This window comes from Oryx dammah, unplaced genomic scaffold (genome assembly GCF_014754425.2).
Source record: "Oryx dammah isolate SB20612 unplaced genomic scaffold, SCBI_Odam_1.1 HiC_scaffold_25, whole genome shotgun sequence".
NCBI classification, from domain to species: domain Eukaryota; kingdom Metazoa; phylum Chordata; class Mammalia; order Artiodactyla; family Bovidae; genus Oryx; species Oryx dammah.
In genome coordinates, this window is record NW_024070209.1 from 74,800,840 (window position 1) to 74,825,111 (window position 24,272).

General features: G+C 48.2%; 1 long non-coding RNA gene across 1 annotated transcript; it reads left to right on the top strand.

Moving 5' to 3' along the window:
- Positions 1–3,627: 3,627 nt before the first annotated feature.
- LOC120851623 lies at positions 3,628–23,587 on the top strand. Its single transcript, XR_005718363.1, has 3 exons — positions 3,628–3,909; positions 15,940–16,347; positions 23,172–23,587. It is a non-coding gene; the product is annotated as an uncharacterized LOC120851623 (long non-coding RNA).
- Positions 23,588–24,272: the final 685 nt, after the last annotated feature.

Genomic DNA, 24,272 nt, shown 5'->3' on the forward strand with positions numbered 1-24,272 from the left:
GCAAGCATGCTTGAGTGGGTTACCATTTCCTCCTCCAGGGGATCTTCCCAACCCAGGGATCAAACCTGTGTCTCCTGCGTTGGCAGGTGGATTCTTTACCACTGATCCATTGAGGAAGCTCCATTACCACCAACACCAATACCACCAAAAGCCATCTTTAACCTTTACAAAGAAGGTAGCGTTATTTTTTTTCTGGTTGAAAGAGTGCCCCTCCACCCCAGTAAATAAATCAATTAAAATCAGATTCTCCTTCAGGTCTGTGACTTCCCTAAAGAAGGCTTTTTTCCCCTTTCCTTCTCCTGCTCACTTTCCTGGGAGGATGCCTGGGTTCAGGACATCTCACGTCTCCCTCTTTGATGGGTTTGCCTGGTCCATGCGCGGTCATCTGGCTGACCCGCTTGCCCGCTTGCCCTGGGGCAGCCTCTGGCCTCAGCATTTCCACCACTGAAACCTCTGCTGCTGGGGGCGGGGGCTCGTGGTCTGTGTTCTGGGCACAGGCAGTGTGTGATGGTGGGTCCTGGGGCTTGGTGCAGGGGAGCCTCTCGGGTCCTGATGCAACATTCCTAGGATGGAGATGCGAAGTGAGGGCCATCCTGGGCTGCTAGACCTTTCCTCACTCTTCACTTCTAACTTCCCACCCTGTACTGTGGTACACCGCTTGCCTAAGAGATTTTTTTTTTTTTCCTGCAGACACTCTGATTTCCTGAGATACCCCCTTGGGAAGTCAGGAGTAAGCTATGGCATATTAGGGTTCCCCTGCACTCCTGTCTGGTTCAGTTCAGTTTAGATGCTCAGTCACGTCCGACTCTTTGTAACACCATAGACTGCAGCACGCCAGGCTTCCCTGTCCATCACCAACTCCCAGAGCTTACTCAAACTCATGTCCATTGCGTCAGTGATGCCATCCAACCATCTCATCCTCTGCTGTCACCTTCTCCCACCTTCAATCTTTCCCAGCATCAGGGTCTTTTCCAATGAGTTGGTTCCTTGCATCAGGTGGCCAAAGTATTGGAATTTCAGCTTTGGCATCAGTCCTTCCAATGAATATTCAGGACTGATTTCCTTTAGGAGGGACTGGTTGGATCTCCTTGCAGTCCAAGGGACTCTCAAGAGTCTTCTCCAACACCACAGTTCAAAAGCATCAATTCTTTGGTGCTCAGCTGTCTTTATAGTCCAACTCTCACATCCATACATGACCACTGAGAAAACCATAGCTTTGATTAGATGGATCTTTGTCAGCCAAGTAATGTCTCTGCTTTCTAATATGCTGTCTAGGCTGGTCATAGCTTTTCTTCCAAGGAACAAGCATCTTTTAATTTCATGGCTACAGTCATTTTGGACCCAAGAAAATAAAGTCTGTCACTGTTTCCATTGTTTCCCCACCTATTTGCCATGAAGTGATGGGACCAGATGCCATGATCTTAGTTTTCTGAATGTTGAGTTTTAAGCCAACTTTTTCACTCCCCTCTTTCACTTTCATCAAGAGGCTTTTTAGTCCTCTCTGGAGACCCTACTGATTTTTCTTCTGCCCCCAGAGAATTCAACCACTAGAGGGAGCCAGTGACCTCATCTCTGTACTTGTCCTCTCTGTATGGGTTTCTGCATTAGCTGTGAAGGGCGTTCTAAATACTTGAGTTTTCAGGTAGTTGGGGACATCTTTACGTCACACCCTGCCTCTCTGTTCTGTGACTTTCTTTGAAGCCTTCTTCCCTCTTTACTGGACAACAAACTTGGTTGTCTAGCCTGGTAAAAGAAAATAATCAGATCCATGAAATTACACTGGGAGTCACTTCCAGAAAATTTCGGTGCTTCATAATACCAATGTTGCCATGGATTACCGAGCCCTTTGGACAATGTAATTCAGTCACCTTCTTTGAGTCAAGTTCCTACAGCCCAGCTCTACCCAGCCAGGTCCTATCCTCTTTTCACAAGGCCTTTCCCATCCACAGGTTTCCTTATGGGCCCAGCCTACTTAAAACAGACTGATTTGCCAAAAATTGGGCTGGCAAGTAATCTGAATGGAATTTCAGCAAGCAGATAAGGTTTACCATCTTGATTTCTGTGTCTCTCTTTGTATGCTCTCAAACCAGGAAAAGTTCACCCTCCAGATAGGCTTTTAAATAAAATAACACATTTTTGTTAATTCAGGGACTAACCTTTCACTAAACAGATAGAGCCAGAGGCAGTCTGTACCCTGCAATTTTTGCGCCCCTTATGATCTTTTAAAATAAAGATGAGGGGTGGGCAGTAAATGCCACGACTTTATGAGAATCAGCTAGCCTGGGGAACTGTCATGGGGAGAAGGGGGGCTGATGCTTTATTTTGGACGATTTGTAAAGCTGCTCTCTCGTCGTCCCCAAATATCTATATGGTTCGAAGCTTGGCATAGGAGGGCAAGACATGCAGTCTGATAAATGGTGTTACGATTTTAAGCTGATTGGTCCACGTGTTTGCAGTGAACATGGAGTCAGGACAGAGCTCAGTGGATCTTATTCAGGGTTTCAGGTGGAATCATGGGGTAGACAGATGTCCACACATCACTTAGGTCAGGTGAGATTCTGCCTGAAGACAGAGTCTTTGCCCCTGCTGGCCCCTTCCATCGCTCTGCCTACTGGGTCCCCACTCTTCTTCTCTGCGTCTTATCTACACTGGTCTCCCCAATGCCAAACACATCCTCCCTGCCAGACTTGGAGCTGCACCTGTACCCATTCTCGGCTGTGCTCTCTGAGTCCTCTGGGACCCTCCCAGCTCAAGGTCTTCTCTCTGTGCTTGTCCCCACCACCTCTGCACAGCGCTGCCTCCCCACGAGCTCCCGCAAGGTTGAGTTCTGAGTTACCTGGCCTTTGATGCACGCAGACTAGCTTTCCTGTGAACTTTGCCTGTGCCCCTGTCTTTGGTTTTCCTGAGACTTTGTTCAGTCGCTAAGTCATGTCCTACTCTTTGCGACCCCATGGACTGCAGCATGCCAGGCTTCCCTGTCCTCCACTATCTCCCAGAACTTGCTCACACTCATGTCCACTGAGTCAGTGATGCCATCCAACCATCTTGTCCTCTGTCGTCCCCTTCTCCTCGTGCCTTCGGTCTTCCCCAGTATCAGAGTCTTTTCCAATGAGTCGGCTCTTTGCATCAGGTGGCCTGGGGCTGGATTTTCCTCTCCTGTCTCTGGCATCATCCACCTTGGGTTTCAGCCCCTCGTCACGATCAAGAACTGATGACCGGGTGATTGGTGACATTTTTCTTTTCCTCTTGACACTAGTTCATTTATATCTGAATCACCCTTATCATTCAGGAATGACAGGACAAAGCTGCTTCTGAACAAAGTGAACAAACTGAACAAACCCATGCTAATTCTTGCTTTCCTAACTTAGACTGTCAGCACCCACAGCCTCCGTGGTGGGGCCTGTGGTGGACAGATGAGAGTGAGTCACCTCATTCATAAACAGCGCAAGTTAAGAGTTGCCTTGGCCTCCGGGAAGGGATTCTTGAGAAGCCTTTTGTTTTCACCCAGCTCTTCCTGAAAAATCATGAAACCAATGTGATTGTTTCTCAGAAATACAGAAATATACCATCTTTTCTTAATGGGCCCAGAGCAAATATTTTTAGTAAGGGCTGATTTTTTTTTTCCTGCAGACTGAACAAAAGATGTCTCTTCTATCAGCAGAGTGATGATGGTGAAGATGGTGATGGAGGTGTCTATGGATGGTCGAAACTGGCTGGACATGTTCCTTCCGCTTTGTACCTGAGTGTGGACACATGGAGCTTCTGTTTCTTGTTTTTAACCCTGAGAGCATCATCCCAGTCTTGTTGCCTGTCAGTGATGGCTGTGTTGTAACAACATTTCTGCTGCAGCAGTGACCTAGTGATATGAAGTCCGACTGCCTGATAGGAGGATGTTTCCCTGTTTTAGGGGTGAGCCCACTTGCTGTCCTGAGTCTGGCCTGCTCCCCAGTTTCCTTTGCTCTCACCTGACCAGTGGGATACACTCAGGTTTGTGCATCTGCACACACAGAACCAAACCCGTGGTTGACTATAAGAAAAGTTGCTTAATCAAAGTTTTATTTACATGGGACCAAATGGCTAGTATCATCTGTGAGTTTTTTCCCTCTCTAAACTGACAGAATTGACTTGTTTTGACACTTGGGAGGCACAGATATAGAGAAAAGCTTCAAAAGCTTCAGAGATCTCCCCAGGTGATCTCATCCATACTCATGCCTTTAAATGCCACCTCCAAGCTGACAGTCCCTAATTTGCATCTTAAGAAGGCCTCTTCTCAGAGCTCCAGGCTCCTATCCAGTTGCTGGTTTGACCTTTCCAGGTGGGGGTTACACAAGCATCTTAAACCAACTGTGTCTCTAACAGAGCTCTTGACATTTCCCCTAACCCATTTCTTCTCCACGCTTCCACCTCAGTAGATGGCACTGTCCTTTCCCTAGTTACACAAATCCAAATCTAGGAGCCATCTGTGATGTAGCCCTCTTCTTTATCCCTTCTCTGCAAAGTGACTCTCTTCACCTTGTCCATGACGGGCATCTCCTCCCAGACCCCCTGAGAGCCTCCCAGTAGAGTTTCCTGCCACTTCTCTTGCTCTGCAATTCATCCTCTACACAGCAGTCTTTTTACAACTTAAATTGGATTCCACCACTCTCCTTTCTAAAACTTTTCACTGAATTTAATTGCACTGAAAATAAAACCCAAACTCCTTATCTTGCTTGGTTAGGCCCTTCCTGATCTGCCCCTGGGCACCTCTGCAGTCCTGTCTGGTACCCCTTCCCCATCCCTGCATTCCAGCCAGAGTGGCTTCTCTTCCTCCTCCACCACCCCTTCCTGGACCATATCAGGCTCTTCCTCCCCAAAGTCTTTGCTCAGGCCATTCCCTCTGCAGGGAACAGACTCCCTCTGACCACGTGGCTTGGCTCCTTCTTAGAATTGCAGCTGAAAACCCCATCTTAGGGAGGATGCGCCTGACTATTCAGGTGAGTTTATTCTTTGCCCACTTGCATGTTCTCCATCACTGCCTCCTCGTAGTTTTATTCCCAGCACTTTAGCTTTGGGGGTTACTTAGCTGTCTCCTTGTTTAGTGTCTGGTTTCCTCTCGGCCGAGTTCTGGGTGGCGGTGCTGTAGCTATCTTGTTCACCTGGACCCACAGTGCTCAACTGAAAACAAACATTTGCTGAAGAAACCCTGGACACGCAGAGCAGGGCTAGTAGTAACACCACTCAGGCACTGCCCCACTGGGTTGAGAGAGATCACGGGTATGAAAGTGATCTGGGCAAACTGAATAGAGGCATGGGTGATATCAATGGTTAACTGAGCACATGGATAGCAAGCATGAGGTGTAGGAATAAGGCTCTATGCTTGATGGAAAACCAAAGAGCTGCTTTGCTCTTCTAATTCTAAGAGAAGAGTGAATCTGAGAGCTGGTTCCAACCCAACAGTGATGCCAGTAGGGCAGCAATATAATGTATATTCCTCTCTGCCTTGGCTGTTAAGAACCTTACAGCTAAATTGGGACTATTGTCATGCAAAAATTAGCTCAAAATTGTTCTGTTAAAAACAGATAATGTTCTGTGAAAGTACCTAGTACTCTGCCTGAAACATGGAAGCAGCTCAAAATTAAACAGTCATATGTGAATCATCTGGGATTTGACTGTATCTTTGCCATTTTTCAGAATAAACTACTTCCTGTCTTCTTTGGAGGCAGGGAAAACATCAAGCAGTTTTGTTCTGTTTTTTTTTTTTAACTATAAAAATAAAATTATTCATCACAGCCCAAAGTGGAAAGAGCCCAAATGTCAATCAACTGATAAAATAGATAAAATGTATATATCCATACCATGGAATGTTATTATAAAAAGAAATTAAGTACTGACACATGCTACAACATCAATGAACCTTGAGAGCGCGATGCTAAGAGAAAGAAGCCAGTCACTAGAGACCACAGATTGTATGATTGCTTTTACATGAGATGTCCAGCATGGGAAATCCATGGAGATGAAAAGAGTAGCTTGATTGTTGCTGAGGGCTGAGGGGTTGGGAGGGAATGAGTGACTGTGATTGGCGGTAGAGTTTCTACGTGGGGTCAGGAAAACAGTGGTGATGATGGATGTACAAGTCTATGAATATAGGAAAAAATCGCTGAATTGCACTTTAAATGGGTGAATTGTGTGGGATGTGAATTACATTTCAATAAAGCTATTAACATTGATTAGTTAAACGAGAGTAAGAGTACCCCTGGCTCTCTGATGGTGGCATGACTGAACAGGCCATTCAGAGTGGGTGTGAATAAAAGGCTAGCTTTGGCTGGATGTGAATGAAAAGAGTCCTCCATCTCTCTCTCCTTCTCTCTTCATCCCTTTCTCCTTCCCTTCTTCACTTAACTCTTTTCTCAGCATTCTTCTAGAGACCCCCAACCCAGAGATAAGGTAGACAGACCTTTCATTCTCAAAGAGCTTTGTCTGGGGGCAGAGCAGGGTGGAAAGAAGATACAGAAATGGTGAGCTGCAGTCAAGACTGAACCTAACTTCCCGGGCACCCATAGAGTGTCCTGGGGATTCTGGCAAGAGAAATGTCTTTGTAGGAGGAGTGCTTTTGGTCAGAGCAAACGCTGGTCTAGTTCTTCATTGCTATGCCAATTCAACAGTCGCTGTGCCTGGCACTCAGGAAACAGAGACCAATAAGACTGCTCCCAAGGGGTGGGTGGGCCATGTGACCCAACTGTGGTAGGGGCTGGGAGTGGGCTGCTGTGGATAGGGGCAGGGTTGTGGGGTGGTGGTCCTGAGTGGCTTCCTACGCAGTCAGTGCTAGAAAGATGAGACTGCTCGTCTTGGCAGAGCTGCCCAGAGACCTTGCAGGAGGCTCAGTTTGGGGCGGGTCACACAGCCTTCCTGGCCGCCCCAAGGCAGCTTGGCGGCGTCCTCCCCGCGCCGGGGCAGGGGATCTGCTGCGAACTTCTGGCTGGGAGCGGCTTGAGGCCGGAGGGGGCTCCTCCGCTGAGGCACGGGTTTTTCCCTCGCCCGGGTGCGGTGGCCTTGCTCCCCAGAAGTAAGCAGGTCACCACTTACCGGTCCAGGCGGGAGCGTCTGCCGGCGGGAAGGCTCGCCGGCGAGCCCCGGGCGCAGTACAGGATGCTCGCCGCTAGAGGGAGCGCCGCGTCGTTCTCCGCCACCGCGCTGGGCTCTCAGCTGCAGCCGGACCTGGCGGCCGCCGGGGCTTGGGGTTTCTTGGGAAACGCGCTCCTTGGACCTTTCCCATGTAACGATTTCTCAGAGGCAGCTGGACTCAAGCATCCTCAGTGTTGTTTGTCGCGAATTTGCAGAGCCCTTGAGTATACGGGATGCGGCCTCAGGCCTGTTGCAAACCCTGGTGGTGGTGGTGGTGGTGGTGGAGGGGGTGTCGGGGGCTGCAGCGGGGATTCTGGCGGCTTTCAGCAGCTGTCCTTTGCTCCCCGTGTCCGAGGACCCGGCAAAGGCCTTCTGTGTCCCCCGCGGGGAGCTTGCCCTGGCCCTCGGAGCTGCAAGGGACAGGTCCCTTGTTCTGCGCAGATTCTCAGCTCTCTGCCACCTGGGGCGGGGCGAGGGGAAAGTTTAGTGCTTCATAGGAGGGAAGGATGAGGAGTAGGTTTAGGAAAAAACTGAGGCTGGACTGAGAGGATGAGTAGTAGCTGGTGTCAGAGACCTGGGGATAGGGTCTCCTGATGTCGCAAACGCGGCGCCCCTGGAGCTGATGAGCACCGTGGGGGTGGGTCAGAGAGGCAGCACCCACGTTTCGCAAGAATGGCTTCGCCGTGGCCTTTTTGGCATGGCCCTCAGGTCAAGGGCAGCAAAAGGTTACTTGTGCATGCCCCTAATTTCCGGCCACGAAGCTCTCCCACGAGTTCAGGTCAGACTGGCCTCCCATGGTGACGGCTGGTGGCTGCCATCTCTGGAGGCAGGGCTGGGACAAGACAGGAAGTGCAGGGCACAAAGGCCTGCTCCTCGGCCACCACCATCGTGGCTGCATCCTTAGGCCACATCCTTGACCTTTGGCTGACTCAGGCTCTGCTCGCGGTGGGAGAGGTTTAGGGCCTGTTCTCTTCCTCCAGCCCTGAGTCCTGGGTTTAGTAGACACACCGGCAGCAGAGGGGCGATCGGACACCCGACGTGCGGCCGGAAGCCGGCTCACCGTTTGCTGTGGGAGCAGGTCAGGGCCGGCCTGCTGAGGCTCCTGTCTCTGCCGTGGTTAATACTGGTGATTACCATGGTTACCTGAGGCTGGAAGCTCTGACAGGCAAAGGCAGAGCTGGAGAAGGATGTCCTCTCCCTGCTCGGAGCCACATGACGGCCTCAGCCTCCCTGGGCGGTGTTCTCCTGTCAAATATAAGAGCCGGGACCAGAGAAGATATTCTGCCACTGTTCAGCTGATCCGTGCAGCATCCATCACCAAGCATCGGGAGCCTTTGGGGGCCCAGTCCTGAGCACAGTCAGTGTCAGGGTGGCAGAAGGGGTGTGTTGACTCTGCCCTCTGTCTGTTCAGTCTTGGGAGGACAGAGAGAGAGGAAGAGATGATTTTAGGGTCCTCCGGGAGCTCTGGGTCCGAGGAGGGATGCCTTTAGAGGATGAGGTGGAGAATGCAGCCTGGACTCTCGGGGATGCAAGGATCACTTTCTGGGCCTGGGTTCCAGTGCCAGATTGAGGCTACGATTGCCCCCTCTTCACATAGGGTGCTGGCCAGGGAGGCAGGACACCTGCTCTGCCGGTGGTTATGAGCTCCAGCTCCTGCTGGGTCCTGATTTCTCCATCTGCAAAATGGGGTTAATGATTATTAATCCCCCACCTACTTCAAGTCTGTGGGGAGGATTTTTTAAATGAATAATTTTGTGCATTGAAATGAGCCAACAGATTTCAAGCCTTTGGAGAAAAGGCCTTATTTATTATTATCATCAACTCACTGAGCAGAAATTCCATTTATGTCCTTTGTTGCCTCTCCAGTGCTGCATGAACTGAGAACCATATTACCGTGGTGAGATGACAGGGCTCTGCACAGCCACCCAAATCCTAGCCCTCAGTGTTCCTGGAGGGGGCTGGGGAGGCTGAGTGGGGCTTCCTCTGGGCTACAAGGGGATTCTAGGGCCAAGAGCGGAGCAGGGACTTCCCATTCAAATACTATAGCAGAAGTCTGAGGCCTCTCCACCAGGTGCCTAGCCTGGGCTATGAGAGCTGGAGAAGGAAGCAGGAGCAGAGGGTGGAGAACCATTCTGAAGCTCTTTTGCTTTGGTTCATTATCACTATGGGGCTTCCCTGGTGGCTCAGATGGTAAAGACTCTGCCTGCACTGCTAGGAGACCCGGGTTCGATACCTAGGTTGGAAAGATTCCCTGGAGGAGGAAATGGCAACCCGCTCCAGTATTTTTGCCTGGAGAATTCCATGGACAGAGGAGCCTGCCAGGCTGCAGTCCATGGGGTCGCAAAGAGTTGGACACAATGGAGTGACTAACATTTTCACTTTCATTATCACTACATGTTGACTTAAAAAATGAGAAAATGGAGATAAGCAAAGAAGAGAGAATGAAGAAAGAAAATCACTTATATTAAATTAATTAAATTCTAATGCTCACTTTTGGTAAAGTGACTCTCATAGGAGGTCCCTGTAAATATCCAAGGGAGTGAATGAACTCAGAAGACTGTGATCTGTCTGATAAATATCTGCTAAGCTTCTACAAATATAAAAATTATGTATGTATACATTAAATACATAAGGTAATTTTTATTTTGTATTGGAGTATAATTGCTTTACAATGTTGTGTTAGTTTCTGTTGTACAGCAAAGTGAATCAGCTATATGTATACATATATCTGGGGCTTCTCTGGTGGCTTAGCTGGTAAAGAATCTGCCTGTAATGTGGGAAACCTGGGTTCGATCCCTGGGTTGGGTAGATCCCCTGGAGAAGGGAACAGCTACCCACTCCAGTATTCTGGCCCAGAGAATTCCATGGATTGTATAGTCCATCTGGTAACAAAGACTTGGACACGACTGAGTGACTTACACACACACACACACACACACACACACACACACACACACACACATCTCCCCTTCCTCGGGAGTGTGCCTCTGGCGGCCCGCCCCCCATCCCACCCACCTAGGTCATCCCAGAGCACTGAGCTGGGCTCCCTGAACTATACAGCGTCTCCCCACTAGCTATACATGGTAGTGTGTGTATAGCAGTGCTCTTCTCTCCATTCATCCTGCCCTGCTCTCCCTACCCACCAAGTCCACATTTCCATTCTCTATTCCTGCCCTGCAAATAGGTCCATCAGGTCCATTTTTCTAGATTCCATATAAAAGATTTTACTTTTAAAGGAAAAAGCTAATGTGATTTTCGGTTCACTCTTAAATGGAGAGGAAGGTACGGAGAGCTCCCACATATTCCGTGCCCCCCTCCCCGCACATGCACAGCCTCCCCCATAATCAACCTCCCCGAGGGGACAGGTGTTGTTGATGAACCTACACCGATGCATCATTATCACCCAGAGCCCGTGGGGTCACTTACATCAGGGTTCACTTCTGGTGTACACTCTACGGATTTGGAAACATGCATAATGACATGCGGGGCTTTCCTGGTGACTCAGTGGTAAAGAATCCACCTGCCGAGCAGGAGACTCGGGTTCAATCCCTGGGTGGGGAAGATCCTCTGGGGAAGGAGACACTCTAGTATTCTTGCCTGGGAAATCCCATGGACAGGGGAGCCTGGCAGGCTACAGTCCATGGGGTCACAAAGCATCAGACATGCCTTAGTGACTAAACAACACAAGCCCACTCTTCTAGCGCCATACAGAGTTTCACTGCCCTAAAAATCCTCTGTTTTCTATCAGACTTTTTCCCCTGTCTCTGCTGCTGCTGCTGCTGCTAAGTCGCTTTAGTTGTGTCCGACTCTGTGCGACCCCATAGATGGCAGCCCACCAGGCTCTGCCGTCCCTGGGATTCTCCAGGCAAGAACACTGGAGTGGGTTGCCATTTCCTTCTCCAATGCATGAAAGTGAAAAGTGAAAGTGAAGTCACTGAGTCGTGTCCAACTTTCAGTGACCCCATGGACTGCAGCCTACCAGGCTCCTCCATCCATGGGAGTTTCCAGGTAAGAGTACTGGAGTGGGGTGCCATTGCCTTCTCCATCCCTGTCTCTATATAAGCACATAGAAATGCTCTGCCCACTTTAGTAATAAATAATATAGAAAAGGCAGAGGAACAAGAGATCAAATTACCAACATCCACTGGATCATCAAAAAGACAAGAAAGTTCCAGGAAAACATCTACTTCTGCTTTATTGACTATGCCAAAGTCTTTGACTGTGTGGATCACAATAAACTGTGGAAAATTCTGAAAGAGATGGGAATACCAGACCACCTGACCTGCCTCTTGAGAAACCTGTATGCAGGTCAGGAAGCAACAGTTAGAACTGGACATGGAACAACAGACTGGTTCCAAATAGGAAAAGGAGTACGTCAAGGCTGTATATGGTCACCCTGCTTATTTAACTTCTATGCAGAGTACATCATGAGAAACGCTGGGCTGGAACAAGCACAAGCTGGAATTGAGATCGCTTGGAAAAATATCAATAACCTCAGATATGCAGATGACGCCACCCTTATGGCAGAAAGTGAAGAAGAACTAAAGAGCCTCTTGATGAAAGTGAAAAAGGAGAGTGAAAAAGTTGGCTTAAAGCTCAACATTCAGAAAACTAAGATCATGGCATCTGGTCCCATCACTTCATGGCAAATAGATGAGGAAACAATGGAAACAGTGGCTGACTTTATTTTTCTGGGCTCCAAAATCACTGCAGATGGTGATTGCAGCCATGAAATTGAAGGATGCTTACTCCTTGGAAGGAAAGTTATGACCAACCTAGACAGCATATTAAAAAGCAGAGACATTACTTTCAACAAAGGTCCATCTAGTCAAGGCTATGGTTTTTCCAGTGGTCATGTATGGATGTGAGAGTTGGACTGTAAAGAAAGCTGAGTGCAGAAGAATTGATGCTTTTGAACTGTGGTGCTGGAGAAGACTATTGAGAGTCCCCTGGACTGCAAAGAGATCCAACCAGTGGATTCGAAAGGATTCGAAAGTCCTGAGTGTTCATTGGAAGGACTGATATTGAAGCTGAAACTCCAATACTTTGGCTACCTGATGCGAAGAGCTGACTCACTGGAAAAGACCCTGATGCTGGGAAAGATTGAGGGCAGGAGGAGAAGGGGATGACAGAGGATGAGATGGTTGGATGGCATCACCGACTCAATGGACATGGGTGTGGGTGGACTCCAGGAGTTGGTGATGGACAGGGAGGCCTGGCGTGCTGCGGTTCATGGGGTTGCAAAGAGTCATACATGACTGAGTGACTGAACTGAACTGGGCTGAATATATTTTTAAAGGTAGGATTATACCATACATGTTGCTTTAAAACCTGTTTTCTCTCTGAAAAGTGTAATGAGGATAAGAAGTTTGAAATACCTCCTTCTTGATTACTTGGATTTGACCCTTGAAGTCTTTGTGTTACTCAGGCAAGATCAGGAGGCTGAAGTAAGGAAGAAGGACATGACGAGATGAAGGCAGAATCTTCCTGAGGCTGGGTGGGGGAGGAGGCAGAGAAAAGCAAGGGATAAGACAGAGCATCTTTTGGTCCTCTCTTTACCTCTGTGATGCTGGAGAAGACTCTTGAGAATCCCTTGGACTGCAAAGAGATCAAACCAGTCAATCCTAATGGAAATCAACCCTGGATATTCATTGGAAGGACTGATGCTGAAGCTGAAACTCCAAGACTTTGGCCGCTTGATGCGAAGAACTGACTCATTGGAAAAATACATTGATGCTGGGAAAGATTGAAGGCAGGAGAATAAGGGGATACAGAGGATGAGATGGTTGGATGGCACCACCTACTCGATGGACATGAGTTTGAGTAAGCTCTGGGAGTTGGTGATGGACAGGGAAGCCTGGCGTGCTGCAGTCCATGGGGTTGCAAAGAGTTGGGCATGACTGAGCGACTGAACTGAACTGAACTTACCTCTGTTCTCCACAAAAGCTGTGCCCACCCCCAAGTGTGGGTCTCAGTCATTACCCTCTTTTCCAGAGTACCTTTCTCCTTGGGGAAGGTCACTCACTGAAAAAATAGGTGCTTTCTGGGGAAAGTACACCTGTATCAGTATCTCTATCTATCTGTATAATCTATATCTATTGATATCTATATCTATCTATATATATTTTTTTGGTCAGGTGAGCCTTGCCAGGTCTTCCTGGCCTCCTAGCAGATCAGCAGGTATCTCCTGCATATATAAGAACCCTCCTGCATGTGGGCTCTTGTAACTTTCAGCCTCTGATTGTCCATAGCACTTCCTCTGCCTGTCTCATCTGTGCTGACAGCTACTCCTTTATCCCCATAGGTCAGATTCTCAAGTGTCCTTGCACCCTGGGCTCTGCTCAAAGGGCCCCCTACTTCCTCACTGGTCCTCTGGTCTCCTCCAGTCCTGTCCCTGTGGTCCAGACCTGTGTGGTGGCCCGTGGTGATGCCTGGTGGAGAAGGTGGAAGCAGGGCTACCCTGGAGGGCAGAGCACCAGCCCACCAAGTGGGGGGTCACATGCACACGCTGGTGAGTCTGGCAGAAAGACAGCACAGAGCCCTCCACCTCCCTGTTGGACAAGACTCCAGGGGTGTCTGGTAACTGCAGGTGGGCTCCGGCTCATCTGGTTAGGATAGTGCTTTGCCTTTCTGTTTCCTGAGGGTATGGTTTGTACCCCTGTTGCTCATCACCCAGGATATGTTCCTCGACATTGGGCTGGCTGTTTAGAAAGAAGCGAACCATTTGTTCCTGAAAATCATGGCTGCTGAAGGTTCTGCTTTAAAGTTCTTCTGTCAGAATTTTGTACTTTTTCTATCTCAGGTGATGTGCCTGAGGGTCTGCTGCTCACCTGAGTCACATTTCCTCCTGGCCTGACCCATGTTGGAGGCACAGAGACATGAGAAAAAGCTGGCTATTGACCAACAGGCTGGATCATGGGACACATATTTACAAAGAGAAACTCAGTTGGGATGGCATCAATTTTCCAGCTGTGCCCTCTTTCCATCAAGGACTGCATGGATCCACGTGCACAGATACTCACACTCAGATGCACACACTCGGAATGCCAGGGACCTCGTTCAAGATCCATGTCGCATCATGCCCTTTGCTGCTTAAAGCATCAATCTCTCGGAATTAACCCTGCGGCCTTCGCGGCCAAACAGACCTGCTGACCCTCCGCCTGTTTTTTGTGCCTCTCCCCTGTTCACCAGGGCCTGCCACATTGCCTTCAACTGCCTTCGCATCTCCATCTTTCAACCCCAAGGGCTGCCTCCTGCCCAGGCAGCTTCCGGGGGTCCTCTTTGCCGTCTTCCTGTTGGCCCTCTTCCTGGGCTTCAGGATCCGCCTTTTTGGAGGGGCCTTCCCCTGCCATTTTATCTCACACAGCTTTCCCTTTTCCTTCTTCCCACTGTCTATTCCATTTTCTATTTTTTTTTTTTGTTTCTTTACTTATTTCTTCTCTGTCTGTCCAAATAGCCTCCATGAGAGCCAGGACCATGTATGTCAGCTTTGTTGACCACTGTGTCCCCAGCATCTTACAGAAGCAGGTCATGTCATGAGCAATCCATATGCAGCTGACCAATGAGTGGTTTAGCAACACTTGTAAGAGTGTCTTGACTTGAGATGATTTTAAGCTCAACCTGAGTGGTCCCTCTTTGGGAAGGGGGAAAGGATCACCCCACTCTGCCAACACAATGTTGTGGTTCTGGCGTTCTGGGCTGGGTTCTCAATATAAGAAATGCGTTAACAAAGAGCACGTGCCTGGAGGAGCCTGACTGCAAACCATGGGCCTTGAGGGAAAGAAACGCAGGGATTTTCACTTGGAAAAGGAAAGGCTTAGGTGATACCCTAAGAGCTGGCCACTAACATCTGAGGCATTGTCGTACTGTAGAGACTCATTTTGTGTGCTTGGAATGGATTTCTTTGAAGGATGTGGCCTCCCATCATGGGAGCTGTTACTAAAAACTTCCCTTGGTGAAGATGTAGGACTAAGTGGCATTTAAAGTTACTTTCAGTCCCACATCCAAAAATATCTTTGTTGAGCTGCTGCTAATAGCCAGGCGTAGATAGGAAAAGCAAGCAACTTCTGTTCTGCAGGATTTATTGCCTCCCTGGAAAGAAGTTCTCTCTGACCCTGTGTATATGTGTGTGTATTTGTGGTGACAGGATTGTTATTGAACAAATCATCACTCAGTATCCCTTTCTCTTCCTCCTTGCTGCTGCTACTGTTGCTAAGTCGCTTCAGTCGTGTCCAACTCTGTGCGACCCCATAGACGGCAGCCCACCAGGCTCCGCCATCCCTGGGATTCTCTAGGCAAGAACACTGGAGTGGGTTGCCATTTCCTTCTCCAATGCATGAAAGTGAAAAGTGAGAGTGAAGTCGCTCAGCCATGTCCGACTCTTAGCGACCCCATGGACTGCAGCCCACCAGGCTCCTCCGTCCATGGGCTTTTCCAGGCAAGAGCACTGGAGTGGGGTGCCATTGTCTTCTCTGTCTCTTCCTCCTTAGGATAGTGTATATTTGTATATTTGCCTCACTTACTTCCAGTGTGGCCATGTAACCAGTGTACAGAAGTGGGGGTGTGCCCAGGCTTGAATGTTTGAGTTTGCCCTCTGCTGCTCCTGTCTGCACCATGAGATCCATATATCCTGTGTAATTCACAGTTCCATGATGGAGACATACATGGAACAGACCTAATCCAAGTCCAGCCGAGTCTAGCTAACCTATGGATCCAAGAGTGAAAAGAAAGAAATGTCTGTTGTAAGCCACTGAGATTTGAGGATTATTTGTTACATAGCAGTATCACAGCCAAGCCTGACTAATGAGTATTCATGTTTTTTTTTTCTCCTTTACGTAGGGCTGCTCCAGTACTCAAGTCTGAGATGCTGACTCTGATGCATATCATTAAGGAATCAAAGTTTAGTGAAGAGCTTCCACCCACTCCAGACTCCTTTCCACAACCTCTTCCTGGAGTGGGCATCTCCTACCTTTATAGGACAATGTACCACATTGAAAAATTTTGCCTTTTCCCCAACAAGCCACTCCACAGGCTGTCAGACCTGCCTGTTCCTGACAAGGGCTGTTCTTGTCGTGGGCGGACCTCGGTTTCAGGGGGATGGCGATGAGGCTGGAGCTCAGAGAGATGGAGAAGCCTCTGAAGCTGCAACCGCAGGAGCAGAAGGCACAGCCGCAGGGCCCTCCGGAAAGAACAGAGAAGAGAAGTGGATGCTGCAGACCTGAGCCAGGATGTTCTCTGTGATGTCAGGTGAGCTGTGCTTCCCCCTCCAACCTACCCAGCACAGACACGCTGGAAAGTGGCTTTTCAAATGCCTTTGACTCTTATCTCTCTTACATCACCCTCTGAAATGAAATCTCAAACACTTTAGTGGGGTTTGATGCGGAGAACAGTAAGCAGATGGAGGTTCAGGCAGAAACAGAGCAGGAGTCAAAAGCCCTGGAGAAAAGCATGAATGGGCTTGGAGAGGACAAATAAAATAGCAGAGACATTTATACGGGTCTCCCCTACCTCTCAGAACAAAACAATTATGAGATGAGAGAGGCATGGATGGGAGGAAATTCTTTCATTTTTCACATTGCAAGCTAGAGAGATCCAATAGCCTGTTTATGAAGAACAATAAAGAAGATACATGAACTCAGTAAAGAGGTTGTTACAAATATATCGGGTGGCTTTGAAAGGCCAGGGTTTTCTCCCCCTTTTTGGATAAAGCTGTCAGCTAAGTATTAAGAGATTTTTTTCTTTTTTTTGCTTTTGCCTTTTTTTTTTTTTCCAAAAGCAATAACTGGCACCAGCAGTTTGTTACAATTGGCAGAAAGAGTTATCACTTTTATTTAGGATTTGGAAATGCAATCAAAGAGGGGCAGATTGGAGCTTGAATTAAATGAAGCTTAAACAAGCAAAAAGAAAAATCTCCACTGGTCTTTTAAACAAACAAACACAAAAATTACAGTTCCTTGTTGTTAATTTGAAGCTATAAAAAATTTGACACTCACACTTGATAAAATGGTGCCAAGCTGAATGGTTGCTACTTCTTGTGTGTGTGTTAAGTATTGAATACTCTGACTATTTTTAAGAGTAAAAACCCATTGTTTCCAGAAACTCTTTGGTTAGGACCTGACTAGCTTATTGCCTGAGAAGTCACAGTGAAGATTCATTTTGTTGGCTTTGGAAGACATTATTCTCCCTGGGATAATTTAAAGAGACCAAAAAAAGCTAGGAGGATCAGTTTTGTTTAGCTGCCTGTTTTCACATTTGTTGTGTTTTGTGATTCCTGAATACCAAATTGCCCCCTGAAGTTGTCAAAACATTGCTATCTATGACTTGCCCTCTATTATTATTTCAGTCCTCATACAGAAAGTCTTCATATTATCTGGTAACTTGCCTTATCTAGATCACAGCTTTAAGAATCAGAATAGACGTGAAAAAAGTTCCCTTTGAGAAGATAAAAGAGATGTCACAAAATATTTGCTCTACATCTCAAGCATTTTACCTCCAAATCTGTGTATTCATTCAAGTTCTTAAATTCCAGCTAGAGCAGCCCTCTTGTTTTCAAACCCAGAGTGCATTAGAAGTGAGGAGAGGTCCTTCCATGGGCCAGGGCCATGGGTATCAGCAGTGACAGTCTGGTAATAAGAGACAGAAAAACTACAAAATAGATGCGGAAGTCAAAAAACTCAGCAGTTTGGTTCTACTTAGTAAAGGGGTAAATACTCTCCCAAGTGTGATGTTTAATTTTATGTGTCAACTTGATGGACCACGGGGTGCTTAGATATTCAGTCAGACAATATTCTGGATGTGTTCTGGGTATGTGAAGGTGTTTTGAATGAGACTGACATTTGAGCTGATAGACTGAGTAAAGCAGATTGCCCTCCCTGATGTGAGTGGGCCTCATCCAATCAGTTGAAGGTCTGAATAGAACAAAAATGCTGACCTCCCTGTGAATAAGAAGGAATGCTTTTCTTCCGGACCGCCTTTGAATCGAGACATTGGCCTTCTCTTGCCTTTCGACTCAGACTGGAATTTACACCATTGGCTCTTCTGCTTCTTGGGCCTTTGAACTTGAAATGGAACTTTACTATTGCTTTCTTCTGGATCTCCAGCTTGTAAATTTGTAGTTCTTGGGCCTTGTCAGCCTCTATAATGTCACTAAGCAGTTCCTTATAATTCCTTTTAACCTCTCTCTGTATATATATCCTATCTATCTGTCTATATGTCTGTCTGTCTATGTATCATCTCATCCTATTGGTCCTGCTTCTCTGGAGAATGCAGACTAGTAGACCAAGCCTTACTTTGGTCTTGGGGCTCCACGTGATTTGATTGATGATGCTCACCTGTGTCATGAAAGGAAGGTAAAGGGCTTCTCCTCTTATCGCTCAGGCCTCAGGCCGGCTGTCCCTTCCCCTGGACCCTGCCCAGACACCAGCACTTGCATCTGTTCTGCCAGCTCAGGGCAGTGCCTAACTGGCTGTTTCAGGCTCTGAGCACCACTTTAGCTTCTAGAGTCTTCCCTGGTGGCTCAGACGGCAAAGTGTCTGTCTACAATGCGGAGACCTAGGTTCGATCCCTGGGTCGGGAAGATTCCCTGGATAAGGAAATGGCAACCCACCTTATCCCTGAGCTGTCCCTTCCTCCTGCCTCCCCTCCTCACACTGGTGTGAACCAGTGCACTTGGGCACCTTCAGTTGTAGTAAAAGATGTAGTTCAGGGAAGCAGTGCCAACCGGATCTTATTTCCTCAATGAAACCATGCTACGATAATGGGTAAAATTTCTTATTCATAACTTTTTACAGAAACATTTGATATTTAAATCCTGAGGTAGATATTGGCTTGGACTCAGAACTGCAGTTGAGTCCTGCTTCTTCCAGCTGATGCTCTGTAACTCTGGGCAGGTCCTTTCACCTCTACAGGGCTCAGTCTCCTCATCTACTGAGTAGGGAAAAAAAAAATACTCACTTCACAAGGCAGTTGTGAGGATTAAACTCAGTAATGTATGCAAAGTAGCTTGTGTATTACCTGGCACATAATAAGCGCTCAATAAGTTTTAATTCCCTCTCCCTTCTCCTTTTTCCAGTTCAATCAAGGATTATGATAGATGTGTTTCCCTGTGCAGTGTAAAGCTTTTAAAAGTGCATATAAATCAATTAAATAGGCCAATGAAATAATTGATCATATAACATTTGTTTAAGAGATCCTGGGGTGAGGGACAGAAGATTAGGGGCTTGTGGAAACCTCCAGGGAGCTCCTAGGAGCAGGTCTAGGAGCAGGTCTAGGAGCAGACACGTCAGACGGGGATCCTGTGCTGTGGCCTGTGCACCCCTGGTCCGAATTTGGGGAGAAAGGGCAGGTGGTTCAATGAGCTGTGACTTATTTAAAATTCAGATGAGTGACTGTGACGGTCCCGGCTGCTGGGTGGGGCCTGTAAGGAAAAGGCGAAATGATCCAAAGAGGCACTGAAATGGCATCTGGCCTGCCTTCTGAATGCGACATTTGTGAATTAATCTCAGTGAGGGCAGAAGATAAGCCAGGTGACCCAGTTCTAAACATCTCACCATTTGCCTGTGGTGAAGAGAAAGGCACATTTGCAGGCCCCCTTCCCCCTCTTTCTGCTTCTGTGGGTGAACCTGGAGAGCAGGAGCCTCTGGGCCGTATTTGGAGAACTCTGGAGACGCTGTTACTCGAGGGTGGAGTGCCGTATGCCACAGACAGAGTGGAAGGAGATCGAGAGCTGTAAGGGGTGTTCATTCAGTGGCGAGAGAATGGCCTCAAATGTGATTCAGATTCTAGGCAATTCTATGGTTGCCAGGGGGTTGGGGAGGATGGGGGAAAGGGATAGTTAGGGAGTTTGGGATGGACATGTACACACTGCTGTATTTAAAATGGATAACCAGCAAGGGTCTACTGTGTAACACAGGGAACAGTCTCAATGTCATGTGGCAGCCTGGATGGGAGGAGAGTTTGGGGGAGAATGGATACGTGTATATGTACTGCTGAGTCCCTTTGCTATCTACCTGAAACTGTCACAACATTGTTTATCAGCTATATACCAATATAAAATTAAAAAGTTAAAAAAAAACACAAAAACTAGAGCATCTCTTGGGCTTCCCAGGTGGTGCTAGTGGTAAAGAATCTGCCTGCCAGTGCAGGAGACACAGGAGACGTGGGTTCGATCCCTGGGTCAGGAAGATCCCCTGGAGGAGGGCATAACAACCCATTCCAGGATTCTTGCCTGGAGAATCCTATGGACAGAGGAGTCGGGTGGGCTACAGTTCACAGGATCGCAAAACAGTCAGATACGACTGAAGCAACAGAGTACGCAGAACATCTCTCGTTCTGGGGGAGGACAGGGGAAATTCTATTTGCTTACCCATAGTTCCTTGCTTCTCTGGACCCTGGCTGATCCGTGTTTTAGAGTGGAATCTGGAGGAGGCATTCTCCAGGACAGGCCACCCCAGAGAATGGGATCAGGCCATCCCTCAAGACCAGGCTCAAGGACTTCCCCTTCCTGAGTCATCCCTGCCTGTTCCAGCCTCTGCTCTCTCTAGGGAAGAGATGAGAGCTATCCTGGGAGGGTAGGGCTCTGTGTCTCTGCAGTTTGTGAGTGTGGATGGACCATTCTCTGGGAAGTTTCTTGCATTCCTGCAAGTCTTGTCAGCAGAGGCACTGACAGCCTTTGTTCTAGATCCTGTCTTAGGGGATTTTCGTATAGCAGGCAGCACTGGAAGAAGCAGACAGTGTCTCCCCCTGGGGTAAGGAGCAGGTGGCAGGTATTTTTACCTCCAGTTAAGATAATATCTCCCTCAGGTAAGCTTATGCCTGTTTTAAAAGGTTCAAGTTTCCTAAGCTTAGATTCCATCAGGTGTGAAGCAAACCTCCAGTGTGCGCCACATTCCCTGGACGCCTCCCAACCCACATCGTCCCCTTGGGTGGACCAGGGGCACCAATGCAAATGCGATACTGATGCTGCCTGCTCAACGACTGTGAGAGATAAAGAGTTTTCTTTCTGGCCCAAGAGTCTCCTACCCACAACTGTAAAGCTGTGGCTACATTGTGAGTTTGCAAGAGGATGAAATCTGGGACCCTCTATAGCTCTCGGTAGTGAACGCCTCACAGGAGGAGACTGGTGACTGTACAGGGCCCGGGCAAGGCTGTGTCCACTCGGAGGAGGCCAGTATCATCCTGATGACGACCTGCGTGGCAGCTTTTGCTTGTTGAACTCTCTGGCTCTGTTCTCTCTGCTGCCTTGTCTCTTGGCCTCCCCTCACCTTCTCCTGTCAGGGTTTTCTGCATCTTGGGGACTTGTGAGATGACTGGGGGTTTTATCCCCCTCCACTCCTTTCCCTGGGGATGGATCTCTGGGTTCCAGCAAGTTCTGATGTCCTCTGCTCTACAAGAAGCAGTTGCTGTCAAGGTTTCTGGACCTTCGCCCCCTACCCCCACCCCCCGCCTCCCATCTCTTCCCTGTTTTGTTCTCGTACGGGTGTGGCCTGGTGCTTCTTCTCTTCCTTCTAATCCAGTCCTTGATGGTCCATTTGCCAGCATGCCTGACTGCACTCTTATTTAGCAATTTCCCCATCTCAGAGAGAGAAGAATGTTCCGGGGGTGCCAGACCTGAGAGTAGACTTGCTGGAGAGCTTCAAGTGTGAGGCCAGCTGACCAGAGGTTGCAGTAACACAAGGGCCTGCCTTAGAGTGTCAGCCAGGACACAGCTCTCCTCCTTCCCCAGCCGGTACCTATCACTGTGCCTGGTCCCTTTGGGGAGGCAGAGTGACGCAGATGAACAAATAAATGGGCCCAGGTCCAAAGCCGTCTGCAGCAGGCAGCTGGCGCTGCCCTTCACTATTTCTCCTCTGCTTTTCCTCACGTCTTTATTCTCACTATGTGATGTGATGGTACCTTTCTTAATCTGCTCTCTTGTTGAAAAATACTATTCCTATAATCCATGGCCAAGAAAAGCACTGAGGAGCCTTGACTGAGGATGCCCAGTCATGGATCTGGTTAGGGTCATGCTAGAGAGAGCTGGGGGCTCACTTTGCGGGGGAGTGAGGAGGAGAAGCAAGGGAAGGTCCCCTCTGTGACAGTCACCTGACATGTGACAGGAGCCCGCGAGAGGGAGGCTCCTGCTGGGCTCACCTAGCCCTCCGCGTTTGTCATTTGTCAGGAAAGTGAAAGTGAAGTCGCTCAGTCGCGTCTGACTCTTTGTGACCCCATGGACTGTAGCCTACCAGGCTCCTCTGTCCATGGGATTTTCCAAGCAATAGTACTGGAGTGGATTGCCATTTCCTTCTCCAAGGGATCTTCCCAACCCAGGGATTGAACCCAGGTCTCCCGCATTGTAGACAGATGCTTTACCGTCTAAGCCACTAGGGAAGTCCCAGGAGCAGACTGCAAATCCTAGGAATTAGGTTGTCAAGACTTAAGGTGGCCTCTCATGGATTGGCTTGTACCCCCTCCATGTCTGAAAGATATTTTGGGGTCCTCCCCTTCTCTGGACCCTTTTAAAATCATTCCAAAGGGCAGATGATTGCATTTATTCATCCCCCCCAACCCCCCCCCACACCCACAAATAGGCATGCATTACACCTGTTTTAAATGATAAAAGATTCTTTCTTTTTTAGGATGAAAGTAATGGATTAAGGAATGTGAAGAATTTTGGAGGCTTTCAGCCTAGACCATCCTTGCTTGCTCCTCTTCAGTTGCTCAGTCCTGTCCGATTGATTCTGCAACCTTATGGATAGGTTCCTCTGCCCATGGGTTTTCGCAGGCAAGAATACTGGAGTGGGTTGCTCTTTCCTCCTCCAGGGGATCTTCCTGACCCAGGGATTGAACCCTCATCTCCTGTGTCTCCTGCATTGCAGATAGACTCTATTGCTGAGTCACCAGGGAAAACCAAATCATCCTTGTGTGGGTGTTAAGTCGCTTCAGTCGTGTCTGACTCTTTGTGACCCTATGTGCTGTAGCCCGCCAGGCTTCTTTGTCCATGGGATTCTCCAGGCAAGAATACTGGAGTGGGTAGCCATTCCCTCCTCCAGGGGATTTTCCTGACCCAGGGATTGAACCTATGTCTCTTACAGATCGTCTTTGGGCCTCTTTAAGTATTCGTTTTGCATTCATCCAGCCAGCCATCCTTCCTTCATACATTTGACTCAGTGATCATCACTTAATGAATCGCTATGCTAGACTCCGTGGCAGACCTTATAAGCAGAAGCAAAGAGGCATATCCCCACTCTCAGGGACCTTGCAAGCTAACAAGGGAGACAAATAAGCCATCCCTGAAGGAAAAGTGCAGGACTCTCTGAGTGTGAATCCTACAAGAACTGTCTTCAGCTGGGTGGCCAGAGATAGTCTGGCTGTGGAAGGGACATTCCTGCAGAGCTCTGGAGAGTGAGTAGAACTTACTGGATACTGAGAAGGGAAAAAGCATTTTGGGAAAAATACAGCATTAATGCCAGGATTTGTCACAGGAACATAGTGAGTGGAGGAAGATAGGACACAAAAATGAAAATGTCAAGACAATTAACCAAACAAAGAATTCCTTTGCGTCAAGAGGATCTGAGAAATGGGCTGATTCAGATCTTCTTGTTTGATAGATGAGCTGAGTTTCTTGCCCTGTACAGTGGCTCTTATGGGGTGAGACCAAGGGCGGGGTGGGGTGGAGGGGGTGGGCGGTCAGGGCTGTGAGACTGGACGATGAGAAATCACGGGTCTTTGGCCAAGCCGCCAGAGACTACGGAGTTCTACCACTCGCCCATCTTACCTATAGTACACATCTCTTACCTGAATAGTAAGTCCTTTGCGTATGATCCTTCAAGTTGGAAACATTCAAAGATGCGAATGTATGTATGCCAACTATTGTACTGTTCAAGGTGCTGTACTATAAGATTAAAAATGTTTTCTTATTTTTTCTGTTTGTCTTTTTCTGTATTATTTGTGTGAAAAGTATTATAAACCTATTATCAGTTCAGTTGCTCAGTCGTGTCCGATTCTTTGTGACCCCACGGACTGCAGCATTCCAGGCCTCTCTGTCCATCACCAACTCCTGGAGTTTACTCAGACTCATGTCTATTGAGTCGGTGATGCCATCCAACCATCTTATCCCCTGTTGTTCCCTTCTCCTCCTGCCTTCAGTGTTTCCCAATCAGGGTCTTTTCCAATGAGTCAGTTCTTCTTATCAG